We start from the raw sequence: 21,927 nt of genomic DNA, 5'->3' as shown, positions 1-21,927 counted from the left end.
GCAAAAAAAAGCGGGATTATTGTTCTCACCAATAGAGAAGGGGAGAACGGTCAGCAGAGCCGCGTCAAAGCGGACAGGAAAGCAAAGCAGCAGAGCCGCGTCAAAGCGGACGGGACAAAAAGGAAAGTAGTAGAGCCGCGTCAAAGCGGACGGGAAAGCAAAGCAGCAGAGCCGCGTCAAAGCGGACTGGACTAAAGGGAAAGTAGTAGAGCCGCGTCAAAGTGGATGGAGTAAAAGTGAAACAAAGGATATTTTTTTTCTTGGCCCTTTGGGTGGTATTCAATTTTAAAACATGGGTAATTCCACATCCCGCCCAATTTTTCTGGCACTCAACGAGTTGCTGCGATCAAAGAATCTTAGACTAAAAAAGGGACCACGACAAGAGCGGGGCAAAAAAAGGACTGGGACAAGAGCAATTGGTTTACTCCTCTCTGTAGGTAAAGACAGAGCAGGACAAATGGTTCGTGGAGCAGCGAACCAAAAGTAAAAACATTGTTAGCTTGGCTAGCAGGGAACCCAATGTAAAAGCTGAAAAGAAACATTAGAAGCTTAAAAGAAACATTGTTAGTTTGGCTAGCAGAAAACCAGAAGTAAAAACATTGTTAGTTTGGCTATGGGCGCTTCTCAGTTGCACCCAATTTTTTGGCTCTGAATGAGCTGCTTCGTTCTAAGAATCTAAGATTTTTGGAAGTTAGGGAGACATGGGACTGAGGAACAATATGGAAAATACACAGAAATTCTGGATACTGTATACTATTGTGTTTTTCAGTTTGTTTGATTGCTCAGGAAGGAACAACTGCTAAAGTACACTTGATGATAAATGCTGGTAAATTATTTCAAACGCTCAGAGGTGGTGTTCGGCCTGTCTGGAGACTAGTTAAAAAGTTCCCTTGAGGATCAGAAATGTAGTGAGGCAGTTAAAAAGGGGAGAAATGCTTTAGAACAAGAGGAGAGATCAGAGCAGGCAAACAGTGAAAAGGGAGGAAAACAGAAAAGAAAGATGTACTCAGCTCTAGAAGACTCAGAGTCTACGGACTCCGAGGAGAATGAGGAGGAACTCCAAACTATTGTCATGATCCCCATGGTATGAACAGTGCCCCCTTCCAGCAATGAAAAGGACTGGTCTGAGGTTTGTTGAGTGGATGACACCAAACAAAAATCAGTACAATGTCCCTGTCATTGTCAGAGATCAGACCTCTACTCTTGCCTGTTGCATTTTAAACAAAAAAAGGGGGAACTGTAGAGAGCTGCGAAGTGCTGCACCCTTAAGATGGTGCTGGCTTCTGCCTCTGCTAGCCCGATAGCAAGTGCAATCTGTGATAAACAACTCCTTATTTGGTCAAGGCTGGATATCAGGCTTGCTTCCTCGTATGTGGACCTATCTGCTGTCGCCACATGGCTTACCGGGGTTGGCCGCCCAAGGGCCTTTTTAAGCTGTGGGTGGGCACTCCCTGGGGTCAGAAGATTTGTTCAAGGTCCTGAATAAACTGCTTGTGAGAAGGATTCCTGAGTCGAGTCTTCCTTGCTGGTCGAGGTGGTCGTGACAGACCAGGGTGGTCTCGAACTCACAGAGATCCACCTGCCTCTGCCTCTAGAGTGCTGGGATCAAAGTTTCTTATTGTAACATTTGGTACAATGGACACTTGGCTTTGCCAGCCCACTGTACTGAACTTCTTCCCTTTGTACATGGCAGGGCCTGGACCATGCCCTGATCTGAGATAGCAAGATCAGTGATTGACAGATGAACATCTATTGTGTGTTCAGTTAAATAGAGCATGTACATTATGTTTTTATTAAAGTATTTCCCTGAAACAAACAGCAAAAATGATGTTGGGATTTCCCAGTCATGGAATCCTACATCTTGCAGAGGTAGAAAATATGAATGCTGTGAATAATAGATCTTTGAAACATCGCTATGTAAGAATGAAAATTATAAATTGGGTGAGGGAGGGAAATATAGATCCAGTCATTGAAACTGTACAGTGATATAAATTTGATCAGGAAATTCAGTTCTTTATTTAAGATCAATGCATGAGATAAAGTGATAGGTCTCTTTGCTTTTGCTGATTCTTTTATATTTCTTAAAAGAAAATTAGATAATATCGCGGTAATCGAGGCTATATAGGGAAAAACAATATATTTATTTATCAGGGAGAGAGAGAGTCGCACATACCAGGAGTTAGAAGCGTGGCTGGCTTCCAGGAGAAAAAGAGGGAGGCCCCTTTTCCTTTCACTACCTTTTATCTCTACCTTGACCCCGCCCTGTTGGGCAGGTAGCTTTGTGGGGTTCACTCCTACAAGATAATATTATCAAAATGCTAGAAATTAATGAGAGATACTAGAATATTCAAACAAGTAATTAAGTCCATATAAAACTGCTTGTTGCAAATATGAGCACAATAAAGTTGGATTTTACTGCACTTGAGGACCAGAAACAGAGATGTAGCTCACAAAGTAGATTTTGTACTTGGACTTGAGTTTACATCATCACTTGATAGCGTCCCTGGTGTGAGTGTGAACAAGTTACATAATCTCTTTCCAATCCTGAATTATCCACGTGGAAACCTGGTTCATAATTCTGCTTTTGTCACTGGTGTTTGTGGGCTACAGTTGGTCCAGGCAGTAGGGAGAACTCACTCACTTAACATATGAGCACTGCCTTGCTGCTGTTCTTTAATGGTTGTTTTCAGAAAGGGTCTCATATAGCACAGCCTAACCTGAAACTCACTCTGTAGCCAAGGATGACCATGAATGCATAATAATTCTGCCTATGTCTCCTGGGTGCCAGGATTATAGACATAAACCACAAAGCCCAGCACTATGTATGTGGGTATATTATTTTGTTAGTTTGTTGGCTTGCTCTGGTTTGAGTTTTCTTTTGTTTAAGAGAGAGAAATAACATCTACAAGTTGGGCTGGGGGAGGATCTGCGAAGACTTGGGGAAGGAGAAAGAATGTGATTAAAATATACAGCATGGAATAAAACCACTTGAGGAAAACAATCAGATTTACAGGCTTCTCCACTCTCTGTTTTACTGTGAGGAGGGTTTTTTCTAGGCATTTTCCAAATATTTTGACAATCATACTAGAAATTTTAATATAAGCCATTCTCAAAAGGAAATCTAACCAAAAGAATGCATGCAATCAGGATCCTAGGAGATATGTACTAGAAATGTCCTGTCTTTTTTTCTTTTCATCTTTTTAAATATTTTATGTGGTTTGTGACCTTCAAATGTAAGCACTGCATCCATGCTCCCTGTTGTCTCAACCCCTCCAACCCCTTCTTATCTTTTTTCTTCTTCCCAAACTCATGATTGCTTTATAAATATTTATTGGTATGTGCATATGCACACATGTATAGGCAACCTAGTGGTTTCATATATCATTCTTTGTAGGTACATGCTTCCAGGGCAATGATGCCGTCACCATGACTTGCTTGATAATAGTGAAGATAATTGGAAAGATGTAGGAAACTGCCCACAGTCAAACAAAAAGACACCCAGTTAACATTGGAAACTGACTCCAAGAATACCTTTCATCAACTCACTTCCTATGTTAACACTAATGGACATTGTGATCTTATCTAGAATTTCTGAACCAAAGTTCTTAAAGTGTTTGCAATTTCTACTGGGTCTTCTACAAGGATTACAGGATTACAATCCCAAAGACTGTCGGGATTTTGGAATATAACATGTACAGAGTCAACCTATCTTTTGCTAGCTTTAGACTCCTCGGTAGCTATTTATTGTTTTGATCTCTGTGTGGGATAACATACTTGGGGACATTATGCAAATCCTTCAGAATGTACAAAATGACACCTAGCTTCGACCAAGCAGAAGGTAAGAATGACATCAGAGCTCATCTGAATCCCATAACAGGGATTTTCACACTTGCTTTAACCCACCCACCTAATGCCTCCACCAAAGCATTTGAAAGATACCCTAACTTATGACTCCTTTGTGCTCTTCCTATAAAACCTCATCCAACTGTTACTATATTGTAACATGGAGTTTGGTGTAATGTGAATCTGTGTCCCCAGGCTATGGCCACTCATACTAGCCCCAGGGAAAAAATAGCTACCTCTTCTTTGTCTTCTTTGGGTGAGAACTGTGACATTTACATCAGCCACTACTAGGATCATGGTATCTGTTCTTTTTCCCAGTCCTTGCCTGTGAAGATCACTCACCATCCCGAGTCATCCTGCTTGCAGAAGTGAGTTCTCCTACTGTGATTTTCAAGTCACCATTGACACTTGCCTCTGAAAGAAGGAAATGATGAGGAACTTTAAATGCCAAAAGGTCCTCCAGAACATACTTGATGCAGCAATTGTGACATGAGTCTATGGGTCTCCTTTCTAAATATTTCATAGCCCTAAAGTAAGGTCTATGTAAATAGTTCCCTGTCTGCAATGTAACTGTATTCAAAGTGGGAAATAGATAAATCTATTTATGAATAAATCCATACAGATCAATCTCCCCCTACTTCTAATGTAAGGTGTCAGCCAGCCACTTCCACTTGCTTGTAGACGTTGGAAATATTGTGTGAATCTTCACTGTGATTGGATTCTGGAAGTGGCAGGTCCTAAAATATTCTACTAGTAGTCTGTCTGCAACTCTGCTATTGTTCCATTGCCAATCAAGCAAGAGACAGAATCATCAAAGAGAGAAAGGAAAATATAAGCCAATGAAAGACTCTGTGAAATGTTTTCCACAGTTGAAGTGAGCCACATTTAGTGGTGCAGAGCTGTCATCCCAGTACTCAGGAGACTGAGAGAAGAAAGACTACAAGTTTGAGACTACCCTGGGCTATATAGCAAGATGGTGTGTCAAAAATATATGCCCCGCAGAATGTCTAATCTATTGAATTACTTATTATTTAGTGACAAAACATAGAAACCATATTAAGTTGTACAGGAGAAGATAACAGAAGGGACATAAAGGGTGAATAGAAATAAGGCTGCTGGAGGGAGGATTTGGGAAAAGAAACTTACAATATACAACCCAGGCATTGAGTTTTAACTAAGTTCTTCTCCATAATATCCCTGCTATTGACTTCCTACTCTTTTCAGTCACAACTCTCCAAAACCCACAAAGAGGAATACAGCAGATTTCAGTTTTATTGGGCTCTTTTTGTGTTTATTTTTCAGTACCTTGCTGAAAATATTTGCTGTGGTCTCCTTCATAGAACTTTATTTTACTTACAGCATATAAGGACAGGACTCCAGAGATTTCAGGCTGAGCCTTTTCTCATCCCTCAACTACAACCTAGTGTTAAATATGTGACTATAGATATAACCTTTGTCAACAGTCCCTAAGGGGCAAGGTGAGAAAATCACAAGCCACAGGATAACCACAATCTTGTGAATCAGTAAGATCATACACAGATCTCAACACACCATCAGGTGATTACTAAAATGGGGACACAACATTCATCTTACTATTTCTTCCACTAATTGCAACCAAAACATGAATGCCATTAATGAAGCAAACATAAGAAGACACTGAAAAGTCTAAGGAAGGCAGACTAGCTAGGGGCCTACCTTAAACTGTCGGTGAGACAGAACATCAAGAAAAACACTTAAAGGGAAAAGGTTCATTTTCCTTCACAACGTCAAAGATTTTAGTCCAATGTCAGCAAGGACTGTCACAATGGCTTCAAGTAAACACTTTGTAGCAAGAATTGTGAGGCACAAAACCACACAAAATGGGTGCTGGGATACGGTCCTCATGATTTTGGGAGCAAGCTCTGTTAGATTGAGAACTATCCCCTTAGCTTCATTATTTTATATTTTGATCGATAACTGACACTGACTAAAAACGGGCAATAAAAATTTGTGTGTTATTATTCAATATATCATCTAGTTATATCTGAAATCACTTATGATGTTCAAGGTTATAAAAATTATGTTGTGTTAGTGAACACTTTTATGGTTAAAGCTACATTGAATGAAATGCCTGAAAACCAGCATCCTTTGGAGAAAATTAATAGATGTTTCTTCCTCTGTCTGCCACAGGAAAATCTATCTCTTCATTGTGAAATTTGCTGGCACACCTCTGAATTTGTGCAACTCCCTCTGATTTCAAATTCTGTCCATTCTCATTGTTTTTCATATTTTAAATATGATTCCTTACTCAGTGAAAGCCCCCTTTTCATATTTAAAGAAAGATGTATCTTTTACAATTTGAGAAGTGTCAGAATGATCATACGCAGTAGTTTGAGTTGCTGTGAGGTCCTATGAGTCAGCTAAAAAGTCAACTCACTTATATGCACAGTAGTACTTGCAAAGCTTAAACTCGATAGTAGTACATGCTGCAATTGCAGCCCCTAAGAGGCTGAAGCAAAACAATTAGGCTACATAGGCAGACATTGTCTCCAGAAAAACCTAACTAAATCAAACACAGTCTGTGAGATGTGTAAGAAAAAATACTCAAGAGCACATGTTACAGTGATGTGTTTCTCAGTGACGCTGCAATAGAGGGTCTGAGAAAACCTTCTGGAAGGTGAAGGAGATGGTAAAGGACTTTCTCTATGATTAATGGGAGCAGAAATAAGCAGATATCTGACACTGTGCTATTTTTATCCTGATTCCACTAACCTTGGAAGACAAACAAGGTACCACCTTAGTTTGAATTACTTGGTTTATGATACAGCATTTCAGTTACTACCACCCAATGATTCTCTCCTTGACCCTACATTCTGAGTCTGTCTAGTGTCTCAGTGCCAATCAGTCATGCAACACAAGCCTGAGAAGCCTGTTATTGTCTCTTCTCCTCCTCTGTCTCCTTCTCCTTCCCTTCTTCTCCATGCTTCTTTTACTTCTCCTCCTCCTCCACCTAATGTCCGTGTCTGGAATGCATTCTCCTTTTCTTCACGTTCCATCTCCTCCATCTTCCTCTTCTCGCGTTTCTCATTTACCCCATGCTCCTCCTCTTGTACACACCTCCTTCCTTCTCCTCCTTGTGCTTGGGTGCTGCCATGTCCTGGAGAAGCTGGTTGATTCATTGTAGTCCAGGCTGTATACAACTGTCTTACTCCTATTAGACCTGTTTGGATGGGTCCAATTCAGCTGCCTGGAACTTTGAGTTTGTGAAAACATAAATTTTAGACCTGGGAAGAATAGAGGGGGTAAAGAGGAAGGGATTTGGTCATGGGGAACAGGAAGTTGAGGGGGTGGGGGTAGAATAGGGGGTAGAGGGAATCATAGGATCGAAGACAGATCAGGCACCAGAGTGACCTCGAGTGATCTAAAGGTATAACATCAATTGGCAAGCTAAGCAATAGTGGAGGGACCACCTCGAATGCCCATTCCTGATAATGAACTTGATGTCTATAACCATCCGGGAGCCTTCATCCTGTGACTGATGGAAGCAGAGGCAAACACACAACTAATCACTGAACTGAACCCAAGGAACCCAGTGACAGAGAGGATTGATGAGCAAATCGGCAAAGAATGGGCTGGCAAAACCAGCAGAGACAGCTGATCTGAACAGGGGAGTGCTCTTGGACCCCAGACCGACAGTGGGGAGGCCAGCATGGGACTGATCTGGACCCCCCAAATGTGAGTGTCAGTGAGAAGGCCTGGGCAACCTATGGGGCCCTGAGCTGTGGATCAGTGTCTATCCCTGGTATACAAACTGTCTTCATGTGCCTATAGCACAAAGAGAGATGCTCTCTCAGCCTGGACTCTTAGGGGAGTGCCTTGACCCTACCAAGAGTAAAATGACAGACTCTAGATATCCCCTATGTGGAAGGATTTAGCAATAGGGTGGGAGGGAGGGGGGGAAGGGGAGTGCGGGAAGAGGGGAGGGAGAGGGAACTGGATTGACATGTAAAACAAGCTATTTAAAATTAAAATAAAAAATGATAAAAAAATAAAAATAAAAATAAAAAAATGGCAGTTCTGCCAAAAGCAAAAAAAAAAAAAATTTAGACACATTAGCAGCATACTCATGTCAGAAATGATTTGGTTGGAACCATTAACACTCTTAAAACTGTCAGACATCTTTAGCATAATGAAAAGCACCTTAATTGTAACCTTGTAGTTATTGTATAGTGGTATAGTATGTTGTTTAGTACCTTGTCAGAGTTGGATTAATAGCTTATTAAAACTTTACTGATTAGCGTTAAGACTATAAACAGTAGCATAATGAGAGAGAGTGTAGACATTGTTTTGAATGTCTCAAATCACTTTTTTGTCATCACTTAAGCCTTTTTATTCTCAGACATTCATAACTTTAATTTATACACTTTACATTACCATCTTAGGCCTTACATTCTCATACCTTTATAGCTTACATTCTCAGGCTCTCATAACTTGCATTTATCCACCTTTTTTGACCTTTCCATCCTCAGACCTTTGTAACTTACATTTTCAGATCTTCATACACCTCACGCTTTCCTATCTTCACATAGATAAACCCGAAAATATCTTTTCCTGAAATCTGTGTTGTGACAGTTAGATCCTTGGCTGTTCCTTTCAGCTGGTAAAGCTACCAGCTGTCAAAAGCATCAGAGTTCTAGAGAAGGATACTTTTTTACATGAGTTAATGATTAAAGAAGAACAGAGACTTAGTAACTGACTGCATGGACAGCCAGCTCCATATCCTCCACAGTTGTTGGGGTCAGAGGCGTTATAGACACTTGCATTCTGCTGACAGTATGGGACATGTGGATTAGGAACGTTAGGAAAACTCACCAAAAATTAGCCCAAGTAATGTCGAGAAAGTCAAGCCCACTGTAATCTTGTCCATGGTCCGAACAGTCCTTTGAAGCAGTTGAGGTGAAAGGCAAGGTTGCTCAGTGGCTAGCTTTGCCACTTATGTGGGTGGAGCTTCTTCAATGTCCACCAGTCTTCTTGGAGAAAATGGGGTGAGGCCAGCAGTTGGCCTGTCTCTGTTATGGGAAGCTTTTTAATAAGACATTTTAAATGCCATAATCTCTTGATCTCTGAGCATTTGAGGGTTGACTGTCTGTCTGTTTAGCATATCTCAGAAGACAAAATTTGTCTTCAGTTACTTGCCTTTAGCACATAAGTGGCTAGGTAAGGCTTTATCTCTGTAATTAAACTGTACTTAGTATGGCTACAATGAAATTAGGGTGGGATCTGTCTGGAGAACTGGACTGAAGCTGAGAGTCTGTGGAGGGATGTTTTATTCAGAGTCCTTCAGCCTGACTTCAACTGGTTTTACATTTGTAGGTTAGATTTGCACCTCTACAGGAAAAAGAAATAGAGAAAAATACCATTTTGTAATAGAATCTTAACCTTTGTCAACAGCTTACAGGAAGGTCTAGTTGGTGTAAATATTTTGTTAATTTGAAGTAGACCATTATAACCTCAGATGCTCACCATCATTTAAAGATACATAACAATTTAAAAATATTTGAAAATTAGCACAGCTGAATTTAAGTGGCATATAGAGTTAGCTTGCATTTTTATTTTTATTTTAAATAGCTTGTTTCACATGTCAATCCCAGTTCCCTCTCCCTCCCCTCCTCCCGCATCCCCCCAGTCCCCCCAGCCTCCCACCCTATTGCCAATTCCTTCCATATAGGGATATCTAGAGTCTGTCATTTCACTCAGGGCAGGGGCCAGGCATTCCCCTAAGAGTCCAGGATAAAAGAGCACCCTTCTTTGTCTTATGGACACACAAAGTCTATTTGTATGCCAGGAATAATCACTGATCCACTGCCCAGGATCCCATAGGTTGCCCAGGCCTCCTCACTGATTCTCACATTCGGGGGGTCTGGATCAGTCCTATGCTAGCCTCCCAGCTGTTTGTCTGGTGTCCAAGAGTTCTCCCCTCTTCGGGTCAGCTGTCTTTGCTGGTTTTGACAGCCCATTCTTGCCAATTTGCTCATCACTCCTCTCTGTCACTGGGTTCCATGGGTTCAGTTCAGTGTTTAACTGTGGATGTTTGCCTCTGCTTCCATCACTCACTGGATGAAGGCTCCAGGATGGTTGTAGACATCAAGTTCATTATCAGGAATGGGCATTCGAGGTAGTTTCTCCACTATTGCTTAGCTTGCCAGCTGGTGATATCCCTTTAGATCACTAGAAGTCTCACTGGTGTCAGATCTGTCTTCTAATCTATGATTCCCTCTTCCCTCTATCCTACACCCCACTCAACCTTCTTGTTCCCCCATGACCTACTATCTCTTTCTCTTCCCCCCTCTCTTCTTGCCAGCTCCCTCTCCCCCCCCACTCCTCGCCGTGTTCCCAATCTGTTCAGATGATCTTGCCTCATTCCTCTTCTCTGGGGTACCATGCATATTTCTTTCATGTTTCCTAGACTCTCTGTCAGCGGAAGTGCAAACTGGCACTATAATGATCCATGTCTAAAGTCCATATATGAGTGACTACATACCAGCATGGTTTCTTCTAGAGCTATCCATTTACCTGTGAATTTCAAGATTCCATTGTTTTTTTTTTTCTGCTGAGTAATACTCCATTGTGTAAATGTACCACATTTTCTCAATCCACTCTTCAGTTGAGGGGCATCTAGGTTGCTTCCAGGTTCTGGCTATTACAAATAATGCTGCTATGAACATAGTGGAGCAGAAGCCCTTGTTGTATGAATGTGCATCTTTTGGATATATGCCTAAGAATGGACTTGCTGGGTCTTGTGGTAGATTGATTCCCATTTTCCTAAGGAATCTTCATAATGATTTCTAAAGTGGCTGTAGGAATTGGCATTCCCACCAGCAGTGGAGGAGTTCCCCTCTCTCCACATCCTCTCCAGCACAAACTGCCTTTGGTGTTTTTGATTTTAGCCATTCTTACAAGAGTAAGATGGTATCTCAAAGTTGTTTTGATTTACATTTTCCTGATGGCTAAGGATGTTGAGCACTTTCTTAAGTGTCTCTCGGCAATTTTAGCCTCCTCTATTGAGAATTCTCTATTTAGTTCTGTACCCCAACTTTTAGTTGGATCTTTTGGTGTGTTGGAGACTTGCTTCATGAGTTCTTTGTAAATTTTTGAGATTAGCCCTCTGTCAGATGCGAGGTTAATAAATATATTTTCCCATTCTGTGGAATGCCTTTTTGTTTTGTTGACTGTGCCCTTTGCCTTACAGAAGCTTTTTGGTTTCAGGAGGTCCCATTTGTTAATTGTCGATCTCAGTGTCTGTGCCACTGGTGTTATGTTCAGGAAGTGTCTCCTGTACCAACTCATTGAAGAGTATCTTCCAATTTTTCTTCTAAGAGTTTCAGTGTGGTTGGGTTTATGTTGAGATCTTTAATCCATTTGGACTTAAGTTTTGTACCAAGGAATAAACATGGATCTATCTTCAGTCTTCTGCATACCAATACCCAGTTATTCCATCACCATTTGTTGAAGATACGTTCTTTTTTCGATTGTATATTTTTAGCTTCTTTGTCTAAGATCATATGTTCATACATGTATGGGTTGATATCAGGGTTTCCAATTCAGTTCCATTGGTCTACCTGTCAATTTTTGTGCCAATACCATACTGTTTTCAGGACTAGAGCTCTATAATAGAGCTTGAAGTCAGGTATGGTGATGCCTCCTGAAGTTCCTTTACTGTATAGTGTTGTTCTGGCTATCCTGGGCCTTTTGTTTTTCCATAGAAAGTTGATTATTGTGCTTTCAAGGTCTGTGAAGAATTGTGCCAGAATTTTTATAGGGATTGCATTGAATCTGTAGACAGCTTTAGGCAATATCACCTTTTTTATTATGTTGATCCTATCAATCCAAGAGCATGGGACATTTTTCCATTTTCTGGTATCCTCTTTGATTTCTTTCTTTGAAGTCTCAAAGTTCTTGATATACAGGTCTTTCACTTCCTTGGTTAACATTATCCCCAGATATTTGATGCAGTTTATAGCTATTATAAAGGGTGATGTTTCTTAGATTTCTTTCTCAGCCACTTCATCATCTGTATATGATAGGGCCACTGATTTTCTTGAGTTAACCTTGTATCCTGCCACTTTGCTGAAGGCGTTTATCAGCTCTGGGAGTTTCCTTGCGGAGTTTTTTGGGTCACTTATATAAACTAACATATCATCTGCAAATAGTGAAAGCTTGAATTCTTCTTTTCCTATTTATATCCCCTTGATCTCCTTTTGTTTCTTATTGCTGTAGCTAGACCTTCAAGTACAATATTGAAGAGATATGGAGAGAGTGGACAGCCTTGACTTGTTCCTGATTTTAGAGGAATTGCTTTGAGTTTCTCTCCATTTAGTTTGATGTTAGCTGTTGGTTTACTGTATATTGCTTTTATTATGTTCAGTTATGTTCCTGTTATCGCTGATCTCTCTAGGACCTTTATCATGAAGGGGCAATGGAATTTGTCAAAGGCTTTTTCAGCATCTAGTGAGATGATTATGTGGTTTTTCTTTCACAGTTTGTTTATATGGTGGATTACATTGATAGATTTTCTAATGTTGAACCATCCCTGCATCCCTGGATGAATCCTACTTGATCATGGTGGATGATTTTTCTGATGTGTTCTTGAATCTAGTTTGCTAGTATTTTATTGAGTATTTTTGCATCGATGTTCATGAGGGAAATTGGTTCTCTTTCTTAGTTGTGTCTTTGTGTGGCTTGGGTATCAAGGTAATTGTAGCCTTGTAAAAATAGTTTAGCAGTACGCCTCCTGACTCTATTGTTTGGAATGCTTAGAGGAATATTGGAATTAGCTCTTCTTTGAATTTCTGATAGAATTCTGCACTGAAGCCATCCGGGCCTGGGCCTTTTTTGCTTGGGAGACTTTTGACGACTGCTTCTATTTTATTAAGGGTTATAAGTCTGTTTAGATTGTTTATCTGTTCTTGACTTAGTTTTGACAAGTGATATCTATCCAGGAAATTGTCCATTTCCTTTAAATTTTCAAATTTTGTGGAGTACAGATTTTCAAAGTATGCCCTGATTATTCTCTGGATTTCCTCAGTGTCTCTTGTTATGTCCCTTTTCATTTCTGATTTTGTTAATTAGCATGCTTTCTCTCTCTGTCTTTTGGTTAGTTTGGACAGAGGTTTGTCTATTTTGTTGATTTTCTTAAAGAACCAACTCTTTGTTTCATTTATTCTTCTCAATGTTTTCCTGGTTTCTACCTGGTTGATTTCAGCCCTCAATTTGGTTATTTCCTGGTGTCTGCTCCACCTGGGTGAGTTTGCTTCTTTTTGTTCTAGAATTCAGCTGTGCTATTAATTCTCTAGTGCGACTGTTCTCCAGTTTCTTCATGTGGGCATTTAGTGCTATAAACTTTCCTCTCAGCAATGCTTTCAGAGTGCCCCATAAGCTTGAGTATGTTGTGTCTTCATTCTCATTAAATTACAGGAAGTCTTTAATTTCATTTTTTATTTCTTCCTTTACCCAGGGATGGTGTAATTGTGCATTGTTCAATGTCCATGAGTTTTTAGGGTTTCTGAAATTTGTGTTATCATTGAATTCTAATTTTAATGCATGGTGGTCTGATAAGATACATGGGGTTATTCCAATTATTTTGTATCTATGGAGATTTGCTATGTTTTCTTTTATGTGGTCAATTTTAGAGAAGGTTCCATGTGGCGCCCAGAAGAACATATATCCCTTTGTGTTCGGGTAGAATATGCTATAGATGTCTGTTAAACCCAGTTGGGTTATAACTTCTATTAGTTCTTTTGTTTCTTTGTTAACTTTCTGTCTGGAGGTCTTGTCTAGTGGTGAGAGCAGAGTGTTGAAGTCTCCTACTTCTAGTGTGTGAGATTTTATGTGTGATTTGAACTTTAGTAATATTTCTTTCACAAATGTAGGTGCCTTTGTATTTGGAGCATAGATGTTCAAAATTGAGACTTCATCTTGATGGACTTTTCCTTTGATGAATATGAAATGTCCTTCTTCATCTCTTTTGATTGATTTTAATTTGAAGTCTAGTTTGTTAGATATTAGGATTGCTAAACCTGTTTGTTTCTTGGGTCCGTTTGATTGGATAGCTTGCATTTTTAAACAGTAGTTGCATGAATGCATACACATAGATATATTAAATGGGACTCTAGGTAAGAAGAACCAGAGTGTGACCTCTGATTCTCATGTTGCAGCATACAGACAGGACATTTAAAGATACATAGTAGACTTAAACCTGCCAGTGACAAGAAAGCAGATCATCTGCATATAGAACAGAACAGGTTTTTGTATCAAACTTGTCCCCTAGTGGGTCCTGGGGAGGCATACTATTCCACAAATAGCTCATGCACAACAGAGACAAGAAAAAATTAGAGACAAAAAATATAAGGAAAACCAGTAAATGAACCATGTCTGTCAGCATGGTTTGTTGACAGAAGCTCTCTACACTGTCTGTGTGCCTAGCCTGAGGGAAAGGAATAACCTATAGAGTGGGTAGGCCTACACTGAGGCCACGTGGTCAAGATGGCTGCTTCCATAAACACATTCCCATCTGACAGAAGTTAAAAAACAATCAGAGTGTCTTGAGCAGATGCTGCCTCAGCCCAGGTCACTGAGAGCCACTGGCATATGCACAGAGAAGAAACATGATAAAAGTGCAGCCGAGATAGGACAAACAGGAGCGTGAGGAACATTTTGAAATGGAGCATAAGAATTCTAGCAAAATAGGACATTCTCGGTGGAAGAAGGTTCTCACCCTGAGACAGGCTTAGCCATGATGGGTAGAGGCATTCTTTAAAATGACTTATGACTCAGGATTTGCCCATGTCTGTGGGTCACCAGAGGAGAAATAACTGTCTTTTGTTTTGTCATGGATCCACTGCTTGTACTTGTATTGAATTTTTTTGGCAACTATTCAGGCATTTAATATTTAATGTCTTTTATTTTTGAGGTAATTATAGATACAGAAGTTGTAATAGACATATCTATGCACTATTCTTGGTTTATAAAAATATCATGTATAATAAGAAAAATATAAGTGTCTATTTTTTACACTCAGTACCTCCTTCCTGGAAAGCCTCCTCCATGCTATATGTATTGTGATTCACTACTTAAACCCAGGCAGCCATTAATTTGCTGTCAGTATAAATTTTGTCATCTCAGGAACTTTATACAAATGCAGTCATGAGCCAAGCAATATTTGAGGAAGTGTGTCAATGGGGTTGACACTGGGGTGGACTCTGGGATCTTTAAAACCCAAGTCAGTACCAGTGGCTCTCCCATCCTGCTGCCTTCTACATCGGATCCAGATGTAGAATTCTGAGCTACCAAGTCTGCCTGTGATCTGACATGCCCCTTCCAATGGATTTTAGCCTCTGAAACTGTAACCAAGGCCCATGTTAAATGCATTCCTTTTATACCATGCTCATGGTGTCTTCTTACAGCAATAGAACACTGACTAAGACAATCCTGGTTCCTGATGGCCCCTTAAGTGGTACTTCTCAGGCATGCCTTCAGTCTCTCTCAATGGCCATAACTATCCTGACTTCCTATTCAACATTATCTGGCAACATCCCAGTGGATGTTCTGAGTGCTTCCTCACAATCTGCTTGGGCTTGAATTACATATTTGCTCCTCAAATGTGGGAGTGTTGATAGGTGAGCTGTCACTTCTTCAATGCAATTTGATTGCATGGAGTAAACACTTTTCACTTACTTTATTTTGCTATTAGGCTGCCCCTTCCAGAACAAGTAGTGCATGCCTCCCTCTTCTTGTTCATGAATCAGATAATAATTTTAAAAACCTAGTCATCTCACTGATCTACACCACAGGTCTTACTGACCATAAAGGTGGGTTCTTAGGTCCTCAGTGTTTAGTGTTCATAGGGGCTTGGATTATTAAGGCTTTGACCTCATTAGAAGCACAATGGAACAGATGAGGGTCCTAGAAACTGCTCAAGTTAGAGGCTGGTTGGCCCCTGGTGTGTGCCCTTAAAAATAGTTACTATTCTTGCCCTACCCCGAGTTCCTCATGCAAGAGAGAAAATTTAAATGTTAGATCTAAGTTGTTAAGTAACAGTAATAGAAGTGACATTATAAAAGCAAAATATATGAAAATTATAAACACTAGCTAAATAGATTTATTGGTATAGTAAAATATATGTTAACACAGGAAAATTTGAAACAGCAAATAAAATGAAAACATTATATTTACTACAGACACATTTATAACTGAATAAAATCCACAGTATCTACGCTTAGAGAGGATGAATGCACACCAGATTAAGTGATTAAAAAATTCAGATAAAATACAAAGGACTAACAGCTACTTGAGCAGTAAATTGAGAAGTGATAGGACTAAAGTTAAAGATACACTCAGGAGTCCTCTGACCTCTGTAATTTTTCTCCATCTGTATTTATTGCATGTGTTGACTTTAGGAGAAGACAGGAGGAGAACCAGAATCCACCAGGCCAAGGTGAGGATGCAAGAGAGACAGCCAGACTTGCTTTCTATGTTAGTGAACACATTTAATTTATTCATATCTAGGTATGAAATTCACTCAATTCCTATAGTATTTAAGGGAAAATCCTGCAAAAAATGGAAGCATCTCAAAAGCCAAACAGTGTTTGATTGTTTAAAGACCCGCAAAATTCGATAAATTCATGAAACAATGATTGCAAAATACAATTTATTTCATGATGAAATCAAAAAGAGAAAGAAAAATATGAAAATGGTGAATGTTCTATGTATGTGTGTGTACGTGGCACACAAGGCTTATAGTGCCAATGTATGCATAAACACAATTGAATACAAAATTAAGAAAAATAAGTGAACAAAACTGAAAGAGGTCAGGATAAAGGTGGTGTCTTAACTTAGTTTTGTTGGTTTTGAAGATGGAAGGTTCTCACTAACCAATAGAAATAGGCATTAAGTGCTGACACACGTAAGAAAGAAGATCAACTCACCCCAGAGTCCCAGAAAGAAACCCAGTCCTGCTCACAATTTCTTATGATCATTGAGTCCCTTGTCACACTTCTGAACTTCAGTACTGGGAAATAATAAATTTATGTTGTTTTAAGCTACCAGAATTCTGTCAATGTGTTACAACAGCTACAGAGAATGAACTGTGATTGACATGTGAAGCAAGGTATTTAAAATTAAAGTAATAAAAATATAAAAAAAGATTTGTAAAATATTAGGATTTTTTCTAAATTCATCAAGCACATAATGGACAGCATCAGCCAGCTCTGCTGTTACTTAGTTGTAGAAGAGAATTTATTTCCTCATTAAGTCATAAAGTTATATATTCAAACTTAAGAACAAAGAAATGGAAAAAGAAACCCCCAGGTTATATTGTTTCTCTTCTTTTCCCCCATAGGTAGAATTAGGAAAGTGAACAAGAAGATCACAAACCTAGCAATGTTGTTTTATAACGTGATGTTTATTATTCTTTGGAAACTTGGAGGACATATGACAATACCAGTTTGCTCTAGCTGACATCAATGGTCACGAATTCTATTGATAGAATGTGTAAGAGAGAGAAAGAGGCAAGAACGGTGTGCGTTAGTCTCATTCGGAGCTGCTAGTTAATGAAAGGTGATTGAAAGGGGATGGATGAGCGACTTAAGACACAGCAGAGCTCTGTTAGGAGGGAAAACCTGATGAGTGGCTATCTGTAAGAACATAGTGCACCATCTGGAATAGTTACAGGACAGGAAGCAGGTAAAGGTTGGCAGCTTTTCTTCTATGGTCCACAGTTGATGATTGCCTGGGTAATCACCAAGTAGTCAGTTGAAGAATGTTAGGTGCTAGATAAACAACAAACTGCTGGTCACTGCTTGGGATCCCTAAGATGAGGCAGTTGAGAATCTAGGGAAATAAGTTATTAGAGTTCAGGGAACAAAATTACTGTAGTTACTGGAATTGTCATATTCAACAAAGGGGGTAGTATTACAAAATACTGTGTTCCTGGCTTACATGTGATGCTTACTCTATTGGTTTCTAATGCTATGATAAGCACTGTGACGAAGAAAAACTTGTATGGGGAAAGGGTTTATTTTATCTATAGTCTCTCATGAAGCGAAATCAGGGCAGAGACTTGAGGCAGGGACTGAAGTAAAGGCCATGAAGGAATGCTTATCTCTGGCTTCTTTTCCTTGTCTGGTTCAGCTAGCTTTCTATACAGACAAAGATTGTATAGCACCCAAAATGGGCTGTGCCCTCCTATGTCAGTCTCTAAAAAATGCCCCATAATCATGCCTTACAGCCCAGTCTGGGGGAGATGGTTTTTCCATTGCTGTTCCTTCCTCACAATGACCCAAGTCTGTGTGGAGTTCACCCAAACTAACCAGTACAATGTTCAATACAAAAATAACACTCTTTATGTGTGTGGAAAGTTTTGGTATTGGGATTGTATTTTTAAAGTTATGGTCTATTTACATCTGATCAAACCCTTCCTGTAGCTCAGATACCTTGTGGCTTTATTTATGAAAGGGACAAATAGATTATAGAATGATTTTAATGTTCTTCCTGACAGTATCATTGAACTTTTCTTGTATTTAAGCCACTGTAAATGTAAGAATCCAAAAGTTGGAAATCTGTAAAAATAATAAATGCAGTCAGAATCCATTATCCTCAACTTGGATGTGAATGAAATATAGGCAGGGTAATTTGTAAATTTTGCACTATGTTTTCATTCCTTACAGATGAATTATGGCTTCCACTTTTGTGTTTTTGTAGGATACAGGAATCCACGAAAGGGTGGGCCTCTGTGTCTACTGTTTCCTGTGGCTTCTATTGGCCTGTTTTATGTTTATTTGTTTTGTCCTATTCTGATTTGTTTATTCTTATAATGTTTTACTTTATTAATGTCCCTTTTGTGCCTGTGTGCTTCCTAAGAACACCTAAGGGGCTGGATCCAGATGGAAAATGATTAGGGGAGGAACTGGGAGTAGTAGAGGGAGGGAAAGCTGTAATCAGAACTTCTGTCTGAAAAAAATTATTTTCAGAAACAAAACAAAACAAAAAAAAGAATGGGTGTTTCTACACTGAATTCCAAATAGATGAAGAGACACAATTCCCACAAGTTAATGAAATTGTAGAACATTTACATAAGACCAGAAAGAAAGTAATGTAAAAGTAATTATTCTGAGTGTAAGTATAATATATTTAATAAAATTTCATGGAAAAATACGTCACTGCACACTCAAATGTGTATTTGTACATTTCAGACATTAACTATATGTATGTACCTACACAAACATAGTGATTGTTTTTAGCACATTTACGTATAGAAAAACTGATTTCTTCCAACATATTTAGGAATATGAATTGGTGAGAAGTCTGAGCGACAATTTATGAGTATATAACACAACTTTAATGGGTCACTTTTCCTATAAATACCTGCACATTGTCAGTTATATAGAGATAATCAGGTGTCAGTGAAGAGGCCTAGGGAATCTATTGAGCCTTGGGCAGCAGATCAGTACCCATCCCGAGTATACACACGGACTTTGGACTCCCATAGAACAATGTGAGGTGCACTCTCACCCTGAACTCTTGGGGAAGGGTCTAGGCCCTGCCCTATATGAAATGACACACTATGCACACCCCCATGGAGGGCCTCACCCTCCCTGGAGAAATGAGGGGATAACGGGGGGGGGAGGGCACGGGAGGAAGGGAGGGAATGGGAGAGGGACCTGGAACTGACTTGTGAAGCAACCTTGTTTCTTATCTAAATTTAAACTGGAAAATAAAATTTTAAAAAAAAGCAAACTAAATCTTCATTTACTTTGTAGCCCAGTCACAGTTGAGATGCTGTAACAAAAATGCCATAGATCTGATGCCTTAAACAACAGAAATGTATCTGTCACTATTCTGAAAGCTAAGAATTACAAGATCCCACTCTTGCCCATCTTGGCTCCAAGATGACAAAAAAAAAAAAGACGAAATGACGGGCGTGCCAAAACAGGCCGTGGCTACGAGCTCCTGGTGCGTGCCCAAAGACAAGGTCATTAAGAAGTTCATCATTCAGAACATTGTAGAGGCTGCTGCTGTCAGGGACATATCTGAAGCAAGTGTCTTCGACACTTATGTACTCCCAAACTCTGTGTCAAGCTGCATTACTGTGTGAGCTGTGCTATTCATAGCAAAGTAGTGAGGAATTGATCGAGAAGCCCAGAAGGAACGAACACCCCCACCACGATTTAGACCTGATGGTGCTGCACCACGACCTCCACTAAAGCCCATGTAAAGAGATGGCTTCATGAAGACACCTTGGAAAAATAAAACGGGACTTTATGTAGAAAAAAATAGTACATGATTCCTAATAAGACCCTTCTTACTTTGCATACAAATGTCTTCTTGCTATGAATGACAGAGGCATTAGCTCTGTCTCTTTTCTCTTCTTGTAAGAACACATGAGAGTTCCACCTTTGAATGGGTTGAATGAGAATGACCTCTATAGACTCATATGTTTGAATATTTGGTCCCCTGTTGGTGGAACTGTTTGGGAAGGATTAGGAGGTGTGGTCTTGGAGGAGGTATCACTAGGGGTGGACTTGAGACTTTAAAAGACTCTTGTCATTTCTATGCGCTTTCTGTCTCCTGCTTACAGTTTTGAGATATGAGCTCTCAGCTGTTCCTGCTGCCATCAGCTCTCTCTCTAATGAAACCTCTAACCCTAATTAAATACTTGCTTTAAAAAAAAGCTGATTTCTTCCAACATATTTAGGAATATGAATTGGTGAGAAGTCTGAGCGACAATTTATGAGTATATAACACAATTTTAATGGGTCACTTTTCCTATAAATACCTGCACATTGTCAGTTATATAGAGATAATCAGATTCACTATAATATTGTTTGTGGTAGAAAAAGATTTTAAAAAACCCAGTGTCTTTCAGCTAAATAATGATTACTATACTATAGTAAAGCAAAGTAATAGACTTATGCAGCCAGAAATTTGAATAAAAACATGTAGACATACCCATACCAAAGCATTATAACATTTTTCTAAATTAATTATTAAATTCATATATGAGGTAATGTGTTTATAATCATTGAGTCTTCACACTCATGTCACTATACTTGATTCTCAGTATTCCCTGCTCTCACTCTCTTCTCTGGGTCACCTGATCCATGCTGACTGGCTGCCTTTCTTTCCCCTGATAACTGTGTACTGATTTCATGTCACTTGTGTTCTGTCAGCCTTTCTTCCCCCCCACCTGAAGATATGCCTACTTTCTGATAGAAGCAATTACTCAAATGAATTACACATTTCCAATTTCCAGATTTGCAGTTTTGTATTGTTGACAGTACCACCAAAATCTCAAAAAAATTAACTAAGACAAACAAACAAAACAACAACAACAAAGTGTTACTGACTGAAAAGTGAAGAGACTAAGAAGTCACAGCAAACTCCAGAATGAAGGGATGGGTGCTGAATCACATAGCACAAGAAACACCATAAAATACAAAAGATTTAATGGGGAGAACTACAAAATACAAGTAGAAGAAGCAATGGATGCCCATAAAGGAAAGATTATGTCCATTTCTTTGTGATGGCTTATAAAAAGAAACCTGTTTTTCCAAATGAATAAATAATTCAGTGTAGTGACTATCAAAATCTCTATTCAACTACCTTAAGAATTCAAAAGAAAGATAAAGGCCAACGCCAGCCAAGCCAGCAAGATGATTTTAATAATAGGTTCCATGAGGGAGTATGGATGTGACTCAGTGGATAAAGCATTGTGTTATAAGTCTGTGAACAGCAGAACAAATCTCTAGGAACCACATAAAAGCCAGGTGTGCCTAGCGGCTGCCTGGGATCCCACTCTTGTAAGGTGAGGAAGAGGGCCTAGGCCCTGCTCCAAATGATATGACAGAATTTGAAGATCCTCCATGGAAGGAGCCACCCTCCCTGGGGAGCAGAAATTGGATGGGATAGGGGGGCAGTGGGAGGCAGGGAAGGAGGGGAGGGAGAGGGAACTGGGATTGACATGTAAAACAAGCTTGTTTTTATTTAAATAAAAAATATCACACCCCAAAACATAAGGTGAGGCAGAGGAGCCCAGGGCAAGTTGTCTCA

Source organism: Mesocricetus auratus, unplaced genomic scaffold (genome assembly GCF_017639785.1).
Source record: "Mesocricetus auratus isolate SY011 unplaced genomic scaffold, BCM_Maur_2.0 Super-Scaffold_100030, whole genome shotgun sequence".
NCBI lineage: Eukaryota > Metazoa > Chordata > Mammalia > Rodentia > Cricetidae > Mesocricetus > Mesocricetus auratus.
The sequence above is the reverse complement of the archived record's forward strand: the minus strand, read 5'-3'. Positions refer to the sequence as shown.